The 19,183-nt window shown below is 38.3% G+C and overlaps 1 long non-coding RNA gene and 1 other non-coding gene across 2 annotated transcripts in view; one reads left to right on the plus strand and one right to left on the minus strand.

Moving 5' to 3' along the window:
• The window catches only part of LOC115434398 (uncharacterized), an 86,222-nt gene that overhangs the window by 48,412 nt on the left and 18,627 nt on the right, over positions 1-19,183 (plus strand). The gene's annotated exons all lie outside the window — the stretch shown is intronic.
• On the minus strand, positions 12,887-12,959 carry trnav-uac (transfer RNA valine (anticodon UAC)). Its single transcript has one exon. It is a non-coding gene; the product is annotated as a tRNA-Val (tRNA).

Here is a 19,183-nt window from a genome sequence, read left to right on the forward strand (position 1 = left end):
TTGGATTAAACAATAAATAATGTGAAAGAATACAGATCAACAGTTAAAAGCTGCGATAAATGCTGTTTAGAGTCTAAACAGTGTGCTGTCATCAAAGGGTTTATATATCTTTAACCCTTTATCGAGGAAGTGACTATTTTTGGTAATTTCTGCAAAAATATGGGGCCAATCCCGTGCCTTAGTGAGGTCAAGAAGCATGTTGGTTTTTAAAACACTATACAGTGACTCAGACTGAGGTTTTATAGAAACTTTGAAGCTGTAAATCAGGGGTGTCAAACTCATTTTAGTTCAGAGGCCACATTCAGCCCAATTTGATCTCAAGCGGGCCAGACCAGTAAAATAATAACAGTGAAAAAAGTAAAATTATATTATGATCAGGTTTAGATTTACAAAGTTTCCTTAAAAATCTGAATAACATGAACAACTTGAATTGTCTTAAGAAAAACAAGTGCAATTTTAACAATATTCTCCCGCGGTTTATCAATTTATTATTTACACATGTACACTACAATCGCACAAAACATTTAGTAACAAGCAGAATATTGGTAAAATTGCATTTGCTTTTTTTAAGACATTTCCATTTGTTCAGGTTATTCACATTTTTTGTAGATGTATAGTTTGGTAATGTAAATATTTTCATGTAATTTTACTTTTTTACACCGAAAAACAAAGACAAAATTTGGGGTTGTCATTATTTATAGGTGATAATGATAATATTTTACTGGTCTGACCCACTTAAAATCTAATTGGACTGTATGTATCTGTATGTGGAACCTGAATTAAAATGATTTTGACACCATTGATTGTAATTTTTACAATATTTTACAAATTCATACCGCGGGCCGGTTTGGAAACTTTGGTGGGCCGGATTTGGCCCCCGGGCCGCATGTTTGACACCTGTGCCGTAAATAGTGAATATGAGTGATTTTTGTCTGTTAATGACCTTGCAACAGTTGCTTTATTGCATGTGTTTACTTTTTAGCAAGTGCTGCTCGGATGTTTTACGGCAAGCGGAGGGAGCCTGTTGTCATGCCAACCGACGAGGAGGTAGATGACACAGAGGATTAAGGTTGTAATTTTTATTTTCAGAGTATTTCAATGAGTGCCTTATAAAGGGTTAATGACAAATTCTACACAAGTCCTAAAGTTTCTGTGCACTGGTTTATTGCTTCTTTTATCCAGATCGATAATAGTCTAAATCTTACAACTTCATGAAAAAACAAAAAAGTAAGTTTATACAAAGAGTTGAAACTTTTCCTGACAGTGCCATTGGATTGTAAAACTGGCTCTCTCAAAATAATTAAATGCGTGTCAAGTTGACACACTTTATTCATGCTACAATTAAACAAGAAGCCCTTTTCTGGTTTTACATTAGTAATTTTCTCCATCAGCTGAGGTGGGCGCTGTTAGGGTGGATGCATTACCATATGCCAGTGCTTCATTGCATAAACCTATTATCAGATGTATTGTGTGGAAGTATTTTTAGAGGCGAGGGAGGGAAGGCAGCTCTGTGCTCCTGGCTGGTTGTGCCGGTGCCGTTCGGCATTGTGCCGCCGTGTTGTTGCTCTTCTCCGGGGGCAATCGTGTCAGTGTCACAGCACCAGTGGGTAAGGTGGGGGTTTGTGTATCTGTGTTGAGGGTGGTGCTGCTGTGTGTGTATGTACCTATGTATATATATGTGTGTGTGTGTTGGGGGGGGTGACAATGACCCCTCCCCTTCCCCATCTCAACCCCCTTTCATTAAAAAAAAGAAAAAGAAAGAAAGAAAAAACAGAAAAGTGTCAGTGGAAGATTACTGTCACACCACTGTCACCGTGACGATGCCCCGCGGGCAGTACGGGGGCGGGTAAGGAGGGGGTCGGACGGGGAGGTGGGGGGCAGTTGAGCACCACTCCCATTCCTTCCCTTCCCTCTCTCTTACACTATCTCTGTCGCTCTCTCACCCCCTCCTCTTCCTCCCCGGCCCCTTTCTTTCCTTGGTGATTAGCTCGCCCCACGGTGAGCGCTAAGCGGCCTAATCTGCGACTGTGTGGTGGGTGTAGAGAAGCACAGAAACAGAAAGACGCATAACAAATACACACATGTACCATCAGTCATCACTATTTACAGGGATAGAGGTGGCAAATCAGTATCACTTTTACAACTAATACATGGTTTTTGTGAATGTTTTCAATAGTTTTTATAAGCTGTGCTTTGTTCCTGTTCTTAAAGGTGGTATGTGATTTAGATGGATATAACAGCGTAACGGGAATTTGATATTCAGAATTACGTTGTCACTAGTGTATAATGATATGGAAATGTGTATCCACCTCCCTGAAGTCCATCATGATTCTACAGTAGCTTTTCTGTTTTATAGCAGATGGCACCCAGCCTTAAGATGCATTACCATCACCTACCACAGTGTGTTTGAATGTGGAGTTAATGCAGATTTAACTACAAAACCCAAACACTGGCTCTAATAGGGGCCTTTCACCTTTTAGTCACTGTAGGTGGGGGTGAGGGAGGGTATTCAGCTGGTTGCAATCTGCAATTTTACCACAAGATGCCAATACATCGGGAAATGCACTTTCCCGACTGCAGCTGGTCCAAAATGCTGCAGCTCGGCTTTTAACAGGGACACGCAAACATCAACATATTTCACCGGTTTTAGCTTCACTCAGTTGGTTACCAGTGCGTTTTAGAGTTGATTTTAAAATTCTTCTATTTGTTTTTAAATGTTTGAATGGCCTTGCCCCCTCCTACCTGTCCGACCTGATCCACCCCTACACCCCCTCTCGTGCTCTCAGGTCAGCAGATCAGCTGCAGCTTGTGGTTCCAAAAACTAAAAAGAAGCTTCGTGGGGACCGTGCCTTTTCTGTTGTCACCCCAAAGTTGTGGAACCAGTTGCCCTTAGATGTTAGACAGGCTCAGTCTCTACCTGTCTATAAGTCACATTTAAAAACGCACTTTTTCTCATTAGCTTTTAATCAGTGAGTGACATGTCTGTTTTTTTTATGCTGTTTTTAACAGATTTTAACTTATCTTTGTTTTTTATGATGTTTGTATTGTGTTGTTCTTAGCCCACTTAACACCCTGTGTGTTCACTAGTTTTATTTACTTATTTAATTCTTTGTTTTATGTTTGGTGTACGGCACTTTGGCCAGCTGTAAAGTTCTTGAAGTGCGTTATAAATAAAGTTGGTATGGTATGGTATGTGTTTAGCCTATAGTAGATAGTCGAGTGATTGATGGAAACTTCCGTACTTTTACATTTTCTGATTACTACCATTATAAATGTGTGCTACTGTGGGTCTAAAAATTAAAAAATGAAACAAAATATCTAGTATGATTTAGATTTTGTAAGGTATTTGACTTACTAATTCAACACTGGTTTTCTACAAGCAATAAAACTACATGTCCTTCAGAAAATCATTTAATAAAATGTACCTCTATTATTCATCTTCAAAGGACAATACAAAATCAGATTAACTTTCATAGTTAGGTATTCACTGACCATCACTACCACCTGCTAAATAACATGTGTGCTTACTCAAAAATACAGCCAGCTCATACAAAAGTTTAAAAAAAAAAGAAAAAAAAAAGACTTTTAAATGACACTGGAAATACCAAACTGTGTACTTTGAGGTTTGTGATAAGGCTAGCATTACCCACAAACATAGAATTCACCCAAAAACCTTACAAATTTACTACTGCTACTACTACTACTACTACTACTACTGCTACTTAGCTGTCAGCAAAGAAAACAACAAATCTGCTCAAATCACTCACCTGAACCCAAAATTATTCATCTCGGACTTCAACTCACACCATCAAAATAGTCATGTTTAAGGGTACTTGTTGTAAATTTTCATTGCTAGCTATTTCAAAAGATCACATGTAACTTATCTTATAGCCCCTTGGCAAGTACACAAGTACTAAGTCAGTGCTTCGTCAGTCAGCGACATGTTGCCTCCTTCATGGGCTGTTCCAGCACCGGTAGTGATGAAGCCTCGTTGTATTGTTTGATTAGCTGGGCTGCGAAGGACTGGTCACTGACCCCGTGCAGCAGACACCAGTCTAAGATGATGCGACATTGGTCAGTGCTGGGTCGCGTCCCTAGGAGTGCAAAGTTTACAGCTGCGCAAACAATAAGCGCAAACATGTGCTTTCCACTCAATCTTGCTTACTGACTGCTGCTTGTTTACTTGCACTCAATCACCCAGAAATAACTCTGTAACGTCACTTCTGGCCAACAATAGCTGCTTCCCATAGGTTCTGCCCCCACCCATAATTCACGTAATAGAAAGGTCCAGTGTGGTGCATTTATGGCAGTTTTTTATACTGAATTTGTGTCTCTTTTGCTTATAAGTAAAACACAAAGCACAATTAATATCGTAAGGATGACCAGTGCAGGTACACTCTAAACTATGCAATGAGAAGTGACATATAGTAAAACATGAAAGCTGATACTTTCATGATGAAGTGTCGGTTTGGATGTCCAAAAAAATAGAGAAACTTGGTATCTAATCTGTGCATACAAACTATTTGTTATTGCTTTTTGATGTTTTGTTCTTCTTCCATCCGGCAGACATCATTCTATCAAATGTTCTACCTCTCGGTCTGCCAACAGTTTCTTTCCCAGTGCTGTGCATAGCCTTAACAACTCCATATCACATACTTAACAATGTATGGTGTGTGTTTTACTTTTGTAGTCATGTATAATTAACACACTTTAAATTCATGCACTTCGTCCAAGTGAGTGCTGGTTGATCAACGGGGGCACCTGTGTTTTTTAGTACTCTTATTACCTCCGCCAAGGAAGTTATGTTTTTGCCGGTGTTGGTTTGTCTGTCTGTCTGTGTGCAAGATAACTCAAAAAAGTTATGGACGGATTTGGATGAAAATTTCAGGAAATGTTGATACTGGCACAAGGAACAAAAGATTAAATAAATTTTGATGGTGATGGGGCGGGGGGGGCACTGATCTGCCTTGGCGGAGGTCTGCGCTCTCCGAGTGCTTTTGTAGTTCATGTAAATTTCCATTGTTTTTTTTTTTTTTTTTACCTTGTACTGTCTTTTATGTATTTTTATGCAGAGCTCTTGCAACTCGTTTTCCAATGCAGTTTTTCTGCAAATGCTAAATCAACTGATTCTGATTCTTGGGTTCAGACAGATTACAGCCCAATCCATCTTGACAAATGATCATTTAACTTGTGCATTGTGTCATGGTGGACCACACCTGGGACAGGCTCATGGGATCCTGATAGAACGATTAGCATGACAGAGCAGAACTTTTTTTTTTCTTTTGGCTTCTCAGTGTGTCCCACTGCTTCAGGGATGTTGACCAGCAGGAGCACATAACACTCTGATGTACATAACTGTAAACATGGTGAAGCAGTTAATAGCAGTTCTACTTTTCTCCATCCATATGATCGTCTATGTGCTGCTGAAAACAGGTCTAGAGCCACTGTGTTCTTTTTTTTCTCTTTCTTAGGCTTTTCCTGTTTTTACAGTCGATTGCTGGCACCTTCCTCCAAATGACATTGTACATGCCAACACATGATCGGTCAGGAATCAGCGTGGTATTTCATATTTCTTGGCCTAAACGAGTCAAGAATATATGACTTTATAATCGCCTCATCTGACTCCATGAACAGACAGAAATACTGTGTGGTCTGATCCTGGAATAAATGGTTTAATCAGACACAACATAGCTCCCTGCCGTGCACTTCCCTCTTTGAATCAACTCATCTGGATGCCATGATGGGCATATGGGCACCATATTGTGCCTGACAGTGGCGACTGGTGGCGTATGGTTTCACTGTGGTAAAGCGGCAGCTCTTGAAGTGTTGTAAATTCAGCACTTTGCAAATGCGGTCTGTTTGAGTCCCTATGGACCCCATACCACTGACACCTCTTATGTACACAGATTGTGTAGTCAGCCCTAAACAGCCACACATGCAGATGCATTGTACTTTCTGGACGTATACAGTATATCCACATGCAAGCACGTGCACCCTTTTATTAAACCTAACTCAGCCGTGCAAAAGCCCTACATCTGCCTTAAATCACAACTGATCAGTCTCCCCAATCAACCATTTTGGCCCAATTCAAAACGCTCCGTTTCCTGACCCAGCTCTTCGTCTCGCTCCTCGCTATTAGTCAAAGCTCCACTCTGTTCCTTTTAAACAATCCTTCCCCCCAAAAATCATCTGCTGCCAGGTTTGTCAGCCGGTGTAGATTTAGCTGCCTTGTCAGTAGCGCTGCTGTCCTAATCTCTATCACAGCCTCAACTCTGGCCTCGAGGAGCAATCACAAAGAGTATGAAAGAGGGAGAAAAAAGCAGATTTTGTGCCAAAATTGCTTCTTTTTAAAAAAAAAAATAAGCAAATGTGTAACATGGCAAAGGCCCAGTGCAGACCTACCCCCGAGATGTTTATGACTAGAAAGCTGCAGCCTTCCCCTTGGTCCTTTGAAAGAAAAATGGTTGGGGGGTGGGTGGGAGTATGGGGTTAGAGAGGGGAGGCAGACTTGGCACGATGCTCTGTCTAGTGTTCTGAATTAGCGAGGGTCCCTTTCACCCCCACCACCACCCCGCTGTACCTTCCTCTTTTTATTTTCTTTGTCTTTTTATCTTTGATAACCTTTTTTTCCCCAACTCCCTCATAATAGCTTGCGGCTTGTCATAAAGTGGGCTAATTTATAAAAGCTCCACTGTGCTGGCCTGTGATTTTAGGGATCACATTAGAAGCATGTGCTTGTTTTTGGGTAGTGTGTGTGATTATTTCCACTGCTTCAGGTCATCTTTACGCTGCACAGGACATCGATAACAATAACATCTATGAATATATTTCCACTTTTTTATGATTTGAAATTCATTTTGGTTTAACATCTGTATTTTACACCACCCATCATTCTAATTCTGGGTAAATATTTCAATGACAGCACTAAATTTATGTTAAAGATTCAAGCGATTAACAAGCCAGGATCTTAAACTTGAATAGCTTCTTGCCCGCCAAAGACATACTTAAGTTTTATTACACAGAGAAAAGCTTTTGAAACTTGGCAGACTCATCTTACATCCATAAACAATTGGACTCTGGTTCCTTTTCTCCTTTCACCCATGTTGTTCAGTCAGGTGTGAACACAGTAACTGCATTTGAGTTTGGACCCAAACAGTTGAAGAGGTGATTTCAGTCTGGTCCCATATGAACTCTTGATTCGGCCTTGATCTGACCCTGTTACCAGGTGTTGGTTTGTGAGGTCAAGGATCTCAAAATACATCACAAAAGCCTATCTGAACACATTTAAAAGTATCAAGCCAAGAGTAAAACCGACATAAGTTTGGTCATTCTAAGCAAAATAAGCAAACGGTCAAAATGTCATACTTGAGGCTTCGAAATGGTAGTCCACAAACCAAAGGGTGACGTCACTGAGGCCTTGTCCACTTTTGTGGGTTGAACTCCCAAAGCCAAGCATGATTTGCATTCTGGGATGTGACACTGCAAGACCTTCTTCTGGTTTGACTTTCTCGCTTCAACTACAAACCCATCGGTCTGATAAGAGGACATTTTCACAAGGTTTGCAGTGATGCCCTTTGGTTCACTTGAAGCATTTTACCCTTGGTTTGCAGAAAAATCCAAGTTCAAAAAGTCACCGACTGATTTGGACCACAACCAAACCAAATAGAGTGAAACGGTCCTGAAAGCAGGGCAAATCCTCCAGCTTACAACATCTTTTAGCGGGTTCAACTTCAGTAAAGGGAGCATCATGGAAAAGCAGGTAAAGTTACAAACTCTCACTAACAGAGATAACAGCAGATATAGTTGGACAGAATATGGGTTATATTATTATAATAGGCCCTGGGAACAGAATGCAGTATGTGGGTTAAATTAACTGTAAGCAGGGACTGCTGGACTGTATGTGGGTCATATTATACACTTTAACTGGGGACTGGCGAATATTATGTAGGCTGTCTGGCAGGTAAATCCATGAAATTCATCCATATTTTAGCATGTTTGTGGCTCTTTATTTCTCTTCCTGGGTAAGCTTTTTGTGTGTCTTACTTGTAAATTCATATACAACCAAACACGCATATATATATATATATAGTACTAAGATGAAAATTGTTACAGTCCACGCAGCAAGGTCACTTCTTAAAAGGTGTCTCGCATATCTCGCATCTTACTTAGACATACACACTCACTCCCAGAAGCAGCTCATTCACACCCCGGCGGCCTGTGAGCTCTCAGATATATAATTTTCTTCAAATGCACCTTTACAGACTAGTTTGCCTGTATCCTCTGTGCCCTTTTTCATTTTGTGCTGCCGACTCATCCTGTCGTATCTCGTCTTTCACAAATCACACGGCGGCGGGGGCTGTGATCGGAGAGCGACAATTTGTCAGCTGTATGCATGAGTAAGCAACAGATTCACCATCCATTACACTGACCGGACAGAGGGGGGACGACGAGAGGAGAGGGGATGGAGGGACTGGATGAGGGTTTGTGTGTGCGTTACTGGCTGTTCTTGTGAATTTTAGACCTTTGTGGGGAGGCGATTTTTGCCAAGTGAAGATGTTTCAGCTGTCTATCATTTACACAAATAGTTCGTGGTTTATGGTTTCAGGGTTAAAAGACTACATTGTCCCAAAGCTGACTCTTCAACATAATGTATTTTGAGTGATAGTATATTATAAAGGAAAAGGTCTGATCCTGCTGTAAAATGGTATGCTGTTTTTTTTTTTTTTTTGTTTTTTTTACATATTGCTTTAAAGCTCGGTAAAGTGTTTTTGCTGGCTGCTGCTTTTGTTTCACATGACCCAGTAACTTTTATTTGGGTGTTCACACCTGGCATCATTGTGCATCTTGGGTAATCCAACAGTGGACACACCTCTATGTAGGTCACATGGGAAAGCATAGTAGTAAATGTATTTTTTCACAGATGCTGATCCTTCATATGTCATCTTGAGGTATGAATATAACCTGTATTATACACTGTCCTGTCCGTATGAAGACGGTTTTGGTCGTATCTGCAAAAGTTTTGTATCGGATGGGCCAGTGTTTTTCAGCCATGGGGTCGCCTGGAATTCAAATGGGGTCGCCTGAAATTTCTAATAACTGATATTAAAAAAAAAAAAAAATACTAAGAAAAAATATTTTTTAATGATTCAATATATATTTCATTATAATTAAAACACCACACACTTTTCCTAATAAATATCCAGTTCAAATAAAATGCAGGATATAATATCTGAGAGGGCATATCTTGATTGACCCGATCATGTGACCACGTGTGCTGGCTACTACGCTTCAACCTGCCCGGACACAATCGCAGTCAGAAAACTGGACCGGACAAAGAATGGGAAGATTTCTTTGACATTTGTTTGACCTGGTCCCCCTAAGACAGTGTTTTTCAACCTTGGGGTTGGGACCCCGTGTGGGGTTGCCTGGAATTCAAATGGGGTCGCCTGAAACTTCTAGTAATTGATGAAAATTTAAAAAAACAAAAAATAAATAAATAAAAAAATAAAAAAATATATATGTTGAGTTGACAGAGACAGTCCCAATACATAAAAGACATGACAAACTGTGAAGCTGAAACTGAAGCACTGTGGTACTGTTTATCTGTCACATGTTCATTGTGGTCAGTTTCAGATGCTGCAGCTCTTTCATAATTCATAGTTTGAGTTCTTGTTTGTTCAGTATTATTTGTCAGCCTTGTAAATCCAAGCTGGACTGACTACATATCCTGACCGAGGAAAATAAAGTTCTCACTTTGTGCAGTAATCTCCACCTGGCTTTTCTGCCTCCGCCCATAATAATATACATTATATAGACTAAATGTCGTCTAAAATTAATGTTTATTTGTAAAAATAAATTAATTTTCGCAAAAAAAAAGTCTCCGTTTAGAATGTCTGGGGTCACCAGAAATTTGTGATGTTAAAATGGGGTCTCGAGCCAAAAAAGGTTGGGAACCACTGCGCTAAGACATCTCCAAGAGAAAAATGTCTCTGTTTTGAATGTCTGGGTGTCGCCAAAACTCTGTGACGTTAAAGTGGGGTCATGAGCCAAAAAAAGTTGGGAACCGGTGGGATAGGCCTTTCATCTATACAAAATCGACATTTTCAGTCACTGAAATTGCAACTCTTTAAGTGGATAAACTTGAAAATACCGGTTTCACGTCTTCATCTGTATGACCAAAATGCAACTTTTCTAAAACGATGATGTCGTAGCCTGACCTCTCTAACCTTTCACCCTGGAAGCAAAACGCCACTTCACAACAACAATGGCGGACTACAGAGTAGTGCTCATGCTACAACAGCTATTGACCTTATTGGAAATATTGAATGAAAATCTTCAGCTACTCTTTCATTACAATGAGCAACAAACAACCATAGCTAACAGTATTCACTTCATGCTCTTGGATCTACTGAGAGTTGTTGTTGTTGTTGTTCTTCTTCTTCTGTAGCCTATGGTTTGTATACAGCGCGCAAGATTTATCTGCATGCTCCACATCTTCTTCTCCATTTTTTGCGAGAGCTTTACAACACGACATGCAGGCCTAGCATTTGCACTACATCATTTTCAGTCATTTCATGTGAACACAGATATTTCCTGAAAAGAAAGAGCACACAGAGCACTTTTTTGAAAATGACAAAGAAAAAGATCAGATAGGAAAAGATATGGTTTCATGTGGACATGGCCTTAATTACTTATTTGTTTGAAAGACGTTTGTGATTTTAAGCCAAAAATTTGGAAGTATCTTAATGTGTAATACCAGTGACAACCACTAGATGCTGCTTTCAGAGCTAAAGGCTAGCTCCCACTGTCATCTATTAAACTAACCATAAATACAGTACGATGTCAAGCAGTTTTTTTCCAGGGGTCATTCTGGTGAAGATTACCCATTACCCTTTTGTAAAATATTGCTCTGAGAGTATCAGAATTCCATAAAACTAGTCAGAAGTGGTTGTTTTGATAGCTAAATACCGAACTTTATCACCTCTCATGATAAATACACAATTCAGATAATTTTGCATTTATAGTGTTAAGGTATGTTTAAAAAAATTAAATAACTTCAACAAGCACATTTTAACATTTATAATACATTTATCAACATTCATATTCTTGCATAGTAAACCTTTATGACTGCCTATATTCAAACGATATTTTTCTGCATTTTGTTATGGACGAATACTATGTTACAACTTCCACGGTGCCTGTTAACATTAGAGTTGGTAAAACGGTACTCCATTTTGTCACCAGTCACCTCTTGCGTTTCTTTATTTCTTCCCCTTTCATCCAAATTTGATCACTTCCGGATCCAAAAAAACCAAGATGATGACGGCCAAAATGCAAACAGTGGGGTTTATATTGGTTGTCCAAAACTGAATGATGCCATTTTCTTGTAAAGGGTGACACAAAAAAATGGGAACTTTTTAACAATCCAATAAAACCAAGAGTGATGGAAGAAAAATATTTTATTCATCATAATTGAAACCTTAAAACTTGCCATTTAAGAAACAATGATGGAATTTTCATATTTTTAAAATTACAGGGTGACCCAAAAAAACGGGAATTTTTGAAGTGCGTATTGGCAGACATGAGCAAGTGGCAGCACTGCGAGACAGTGACCTTGAGCAAGTAAACACACCCCCATTTTAGTAACCACTGGCGGCTGTGCGAGAATTGTTCGGTAACCGTGTGTTCTAAAGATTCGGTAACGTTCCCTGGCCCCCTAGATTGCCAGATTTGTCCATTTGTGATTTTTTCTTGTGGGGCTATCTCAAGAGTAAAGTGTACACGACTCGACCAAGAACTCTGGATGAGTTAAAACAGAGAATTCAGGATGAAATTCACAGTATCCCAGCTGAGATGTTGCAGCGGTCAACGAGGAATCTCAACAGCAGATTTCAAGAATGCATTCGTACAGGAGGACGCCATCTACAGGAAGTAATTTAAAAAAAATTAAAATTCCATTATTATTTCTTAAATGGCATGTTTTAAGGTTTCAATTACTATGAATAAAATATTTTTCTTCCATCAATCTTGGTTTTATTGGATTGTTAAAAAGTTCCCGTTTTTTTGTGTCACCCTGTACATGCAAAATATTTTCACTATTTAGGAGGGTTACTTTTGCAACCTTGTGTATTTTTCTAACTTATTGTCTGATATTTAACTCTGTCATTGGGTAAGTTGCTAGCAATGAATGCTTTCTCTTAGTATGTGTAGAAGAAAACTGATTACAGGCCACTCCAATTTAAAGACCGGCTTCTCATTTTCATAAATCATTTACCTAAACAGATAATATGTGTGACCGGACTATTCCCTCTGCGTTGTATTATTGTGAGGACAGAAACTCGGGACACAGTGATCTCTTGCGGAGACAGTCTCTATTTATTCACCCTGGACAACAGGATCACAACAGACAGTTAGCTGGGATGCTAAGCTAGGTCCCGCACCCAGATCTACAATGATGAAAACATCATATTAACACCGCGCGGCACAGACAACAAAATCAACAAGTCCAACATCAAAGCAAATACAACTCAACAAACATGGATAGCACAATTAATAAGAAACATCAGCAAATGAATGTACAAATACACGGGATACGACGATATGAACACTGACCTCCCGCCAGAGACAACATGAAAAAGGGGAGAGCTACGGGCACACAGGGAATTTATATACGAACACTACGGGGGGACACATGAAGAAGAAGTGGGTGTGGCTGGAGGACTAACACCCCAAACAAACTGTACAATAAAGGAAGACACCAGGTATGCATGAACTATAATTGAAAATGACAATTTAATCCAATTTTTGTGTAATTATAATAACATATATTGAACGGGTTACATATGCCTTTATCAGTCCCACAAGAGGAAATTCCAGACAACATTCATGGTTCCACTGGGACTTGAACCCAGGACCTTCTGTGTGTAAAGCAGACATGATAACCACTACACTATGGAACCAGCTACTTATGTTAAAGTATTATGCGTAACGCAACGTTGGAATGCTGTTAGTCTGCAATTTTCACGCAACTGTTGGTGACCTGAGCAACTAAAGCGAGATTTGTGCATTTTCCCCATGTGTATTTCAGTTAATCATGTTTGCATTTCTTCAGTTAAACATCTTGAAAACACAGACATCATATAAAACAAACTCACAACAAATTGGGCTCTAAAGGAGATGGATGTAAATGCTGCACCAAGTCTTAAATGCATATGTTACATCTGGTCTCAATGTGTTATATGATCCAAAAAAAAATTTTAGTTGACAAAATCAGAAAAATCTGTTGCTGTTGACTTTGTACCTAAAGGCAGATCCCTGAAGATTTTTTGGATTTTGGATAAAACAAAGTGAATGAATGGGCAATTGTACCAGAAAAGAAACACTTTGCTTTGGTGCTTTGACATTACTATGTGTTGTTTTTTTTTTTTGCTGAGAAATTTCTGCAGCCCACATGTATACAGTATATGCCTTTGTGTGAAGGCAGTGCATTCATGAAGTTCTGTGTGTGTACTCTGATGGACCCAAAGAAGACCTTATCAGCATGTGTGGTAAACTTTTAACACTTTTTTTTGACTGCATGTGTGAGATTATGCTTCAACAACTCCCTCTGTTTCTCACAGTTATGTATAAAGGTGTATGCGCCTTGAATCTCCATATGAGGGTTGTTTGATGCCAGGCCTCTGAGGCTCTGAATAGAGGAACAGACACATTTTATGCTTCTGCTTTTGTCAGTGTTAAAGAAAAGTCAACACGTGTTTATGTATACGAGTATTTCTGTATGTGTGCAGTATGTCAGAGAGATTAAGAGAGTATCAGCCAAGTTTTGTAGTTTTACAGAACATGAAAAAAACTGTGAGTAGTCCCACACCACCAGTGAAGGAGAAGCTCTCTGCTCGTAAAGCTCACATCTGAACTCTGGAGTCAGCTAACAGCTCTGAAAGACTTCCATGAGACTTGTTATGGCACCGAGAGTTCATGATTGAAAGGCAAACCAAAATTTACTTTTTTGTCTCTAATTCAGTGATCTTTCTTTTTGCATTGTGATATATAGACAGTGTCACAATAAAATAATATATATTTATGATTGTTTTATATTATTTTTAATTATAACAGGTGTGTTTAATATAACACACCTGTTTAAACAATATTAAGTCATAATGTTACATATAATACGGGATGTAAAATGACAGGTGAATGCATCTGTTTTAGCTCGGCTACATTCATGTCTGACTATGTCTGAGTTAGCCATAAATCAGACATGTAAAGCTTCTTATTGAACAAAATATTGAGATATTTTTCTGACAGACAGCAGTACTGTTGATGCCGTTGAGAAGTTACAATAAAAAGTCTATCAGGGAAATTAAGTGTACTGGAACTTAAATACAAATGCACCTTAGCTATATTAGCTAAAGTTAACATTACTTTATATTGTATTATATGGTCTGTTTATTAGCCTGCTGAGTAGGACAGATAGCACTAAGTAGTGTATTTATACTTAATACAAAGCTGGTATTACTTTGATCAAACACCTGCATGTGTTAATATTTAATAGCTTGACTTATTTTGTGGTGTTAAACAAGCATGACTATGTTTAACACCACGCTCAGTGTGGTCTGTGTTTTCATTAAGTTAGCATTAGTTTAGTGAGGTTTGTAGAAGCCAATAATGTAATAACAACCGATATCGTAATAATGGCCGATAATGCAATAAATTTGCTATTTTTAAAATGTAATTGGCCAATAATGTAATATCTGGCCAATAACGTAATAAAAGTCCTGGACCGATAACATAATAGCTTTTGGGCAATAATGTTCTAACTTTTTACGTTATTGGCTAAGTTATTACATTTGTAAAGAATTTTGTTTTTTTTATCAGGCAAATAACGTAATAACCAGCCAATAAGTTATAATGTTGTTGGCGAAAAGTTATTACGTCATCGGTTCAGGACTTTTATGACATTATTGGCCAGATATTATGTTAGTGGCTTATTACATTTTAAAAATGGCAAATTTATTACATTATCGGCTGTTATTACATCATTGGCTTCTACAAGGTTCATTCCCAGTTTCGCTCATTAGGATGGTGACAGCCAAGATGCTGAGCTCGAGTCCTCAAAATGTCAGAAAGTTCACTAACCAAAAGGTGAAACCATGCAGTCTTTGCTCCTTTTCGTCAACAGACTGTTAAACTAAATTACATATATCTCAGGAATTTATTTCAACACAACAACAGGTTGATGGATATCACAGGAAACACTAATGTACATGTGCATCACATTAACGTGCAACTATTTACATACATTTTAAACTGTGTACGTATGTGTATATTTTATATGTAACTGTTCATTTCACCTGTCATTTCCATCAAGCTTCACAGTCTTCATGCTTTATCATTGAGGAGATTCTCTCATCAGGTTTGTCCTTGAATTTCTAACCATGCAGCTGCACCGTTCAATGCAACACTGCATCAAGTTGTCTTTTAATAAACTTTTAAAGAATGCAGAAATGCACTCAAACACTCACACATGCACCTCTACACTTTCCCACACTGGTGTATGTTCTTGTGTCCACACACAAAGACTTGTCTACACACACACTTACACACACACCTCTGGTGTGAATGGCCCTTGGCCACAGGCAGAGCTTTCACAGTAAACTAACCTTGATCAATAACCTGCTATGGACCTCAGCAAAACTCACTGTTCTCCTTACTGCTGGATTTCAATATCACGCCTGTTTGAACACTCTAGCCACAGGCCAACTGTGTGTGTCTGTGTGTGTGCATGTACAACTGCTGCCGCTGCATGAATTTACGAGAGCCTGTAAGCATGTGTGGACGTGTTTGTGGTCTCGCGTACAGTGTGTGTGGTTATAAAAATCTTTGTGCATGAATATCTGTTTGTGTTTGCGTGTTGTCAGTGTGTGTGTGCATGCGTGTGTGTTTGTGAAGCCTCGGGGTCCGCTGTGAACGGTGCTAACTGGCCCTCTGAACTCTTCCCTGTGAAGAGAAAGAGAAAGCCACCGGGCATGTGCAGAGGACAGCATGCCATTTACCTGGGCTACGGATGGTTTTTAAAAACTGGCAAGAGGGACTTCCACACACACACACACACACACACACACACACACACACACACACACACACACACACACACACACACTCAGACACACACACACACACTCAGACATGCACACACACAAAAACATACTGAAGATCCTCCTGCCTTTTGCCTCAAACGCAAAAGCACACCTTTGCTCCTTTCGCCTCAAACACAAACACACTTCAAAAGTTTTTTTTTTCTTCATTCCCTCTTTTTTTTTTTTTTATTTTTGGAAGCGATACAGGCAGTAGTACCCTGGCGTTTAAAGAGCCTAACTGCTCTCTTTATGTGCCCTTTTCTTGCTTCCTGCCTCTGCAAAAAGGGCCCCGCCGCGGCAAAAACTTGCTAGTTTACATCCAGCGTTACAACTAGCGAGACAACCTTTTGGCTCTGCTAGGTGTTCCTCTCACTGTGCTCTTTATGTACGGTGAGGAGGGGCCGTGTGTTCGGCCTCTGCTCGAAGAGTCTGACGATAAACGCTTAAAAAACAACAGCTGGTGAACTCTAGACGTGATGACTGTCGAACGTCGATGCGTTTTATCACATAACAGGTTCTTTTGTCAGTAATGAGCAGTGGAAGACTGTATTTTTACACAATTCTGTGTTCATATGTCTTATTGTACCTGGTTGTATGTGTGTGTGTGTGTGTGTGTGTGTGTGTGTGTATGTGTGTGTGTATGTGTGTGTGTTAGCTGGTGGTTGAATACAGCTGACCCAGATGTTTTAAGTGGGTCATGGGAACACCACCACCCACACACTGGGGGTTATGGGTAGGCAGAAGCGTTGTGCTGTGTGTGTAGATGGGGTTAGGACACTGGGGCAGTGCCCTGATTATACTCAGATTAGTTTTGGGAATTCATCGCCCCTCCTCCTGAGCTTTAGCCCCCCCTCAACACTGTCTCCTTCTTCTTTCTCTTTTCCCTCTGTTCCTTGTTCTCCTTCTATCCTTATTTTCTTTTTGTTTCACCTTAAGTAACTCAGCTCAAGACTGTTGAAAACAAACCATTTCACCCTGTTTGTCTTGTTCCAACCTTTAACAAATTAGATTCAGTCAAATTTATCATTAATTTTGCATCAAACTAAAATATTGAAGTTGTTTTATTTGTACTTTTATGTACATTTCTCCAATTAGATGTTTTTGATATGTTTGGATCTTGACTGAAATTTGGAATAAGTTTTGTTTGGTGGCTTTGAACACTTTTTTTTTTTTTTTTTTTTTTTACCACAAATCTAAAAATAACTGGCAAAAAAACAAACAAATACAAAGTGCAGCTATGATTAAACCACTTTCAAAATGTATGTCCTGTACAATTCAGTCATTAATATGTCACATATTAGGAACCAAACTGTAAATCCACTTTTTGAATTAATATCAGTAGCTTAGTATTTTTAAAGTTTGCACTTTTTTGGTCTCGTTTTGCATTCTGTTTTCTTACGCTGTAATCTAAAACTTTAACTTTTATTGAAGATCCTCTAAAATTATGTATTTTCTTAATTGATATTGCTTCATAACAGTTTCAGGTTACTTAATAATAAAAAATAAGTCTCATAGGATGATCAGCCCCCCTCAACACTGTCCCCTTCTTCGTTTTCTCTTTTCCCTTTGTTCCTTGTTCTCCTTCTATCCTTATTTTCTTTTTGTTTCACCTTAAGTAACTCAGCTCAAGACTGTTGAAAACAAACCGTTTCACCCTATTTGTCTTGTTCCAACCTTTAACAATTTAGATTCAACTAAATTTATCAATAATTTTGCATCAAACTAAAATATTAAAGTTGTCTTGTTTGTACTTTTATGTACATTTCTCCAATTAGATGTTTTTGATATGTTTGGATCTTGACTGAAATTTGGAATAAGTTTTGTTTGGTGGCTTTGAACACTTTTTTTTTTTTTTTTTTTTTTTTACCACAAATCTAAAAATAACTGGCAAAAAAACAAACAAATACAAAGTGCAGCTATGATTAAACCACTTTCAAAATGTATGTCCTGTACAATTCAGTCATTAATATGTCACATATTAGGAACCAAAATGTAAATACACTTTTTGAATTAATATCAGTAGCCTAGAATTTTTAAAGTTTGCACTTTTTTGGTCTCGTTTTGCATTCTGTTTTCTTACGCTGTAATCTAAAACTTTAACTTTTATTGAAGATCCTCTAAAATTATGTATTTTCTTAATTGATATTGCTTCATAACAGTTTCAGGTTACTTAATAATAAAAAATAAGTCTCATAGGATGATCAGCCCCCCTCAACACTGTCCCCTTCTTCGTTTTCTCTTTTCCCTTTGTTCCTTGTTCTCCTTCTATCCTTATTTTCTTTTTGTTTCACCTTAAGTAACTCAGCTCAAGACTGTTGAAAACAAACCGTTTCACCCTATTTGTCTTGTTCCAACCTTTAACAATTTAGATTCAACTAAATTTATCAATAATTTTGCATCAAACTAAAATATTAAAGTTGTCTTGTTTGTACTTTTATGTACATTTCTCCAATTAGATGTTTTTGATATGTTTGGATCTTGACTGAAATTTGGAATAAGTTTTGTTTGGTGGCTTTGAACACATTTTTTTTTTTTTTTTTTTTACCACAAATCTAAAAATAACTGGCACAAAAACAAAAAAATAGAAAGTGCAACTGTGATTAAACCACTTTCAAAATGTATGTCCTTTACAATTCAGTCATTAATATGTCACATATTAGGAACCAAAATGTAAATACACTTTTTGAATTAATATCAATAGCTTAGTATTTTTAATGTTTGCCCTTTTTTTGTCTTGTTTTGCACTCTGTTTTCTTACACTGTAATCTAAAACTTTAACTTTTATTGAAGATCCTCTAAAATTATGTATTTTTTTCCTAATACAGTTCATTAGAGACACACTGATGTTGCTTCATAACAGTTTCAGGTTACTTAATAATAAAAAATAAGTCTCATAGAGTGATCTACTAACTGGGTTTATTATTACTTGTCAAAAAAAGGCAAAGGCAAGCGCAGACCAAATGCAAAACCACAAATTATGTTCATATTTCACTGAATTGCAGTCGTTTTTACACGTCAAAAATGTAATACTATCAGCATTTATACGT

The sequence above is a fragment of the Sphaeramia orbicularis genome, chromosome 15 (assembly GCF_902148855.1).
Source record: "Sphaeramia orbicularis chromosome 15, fSphaOr1.1, whole genome shotgun sequence".
In the NCBI taxonomy this organism is placed as follows: Eukaryota; Metazoa; Chordata; class Actinopteri; order Kurtiformes; family Apogonidae; genus Sphaeramia; species Sphaeramia orbicularis.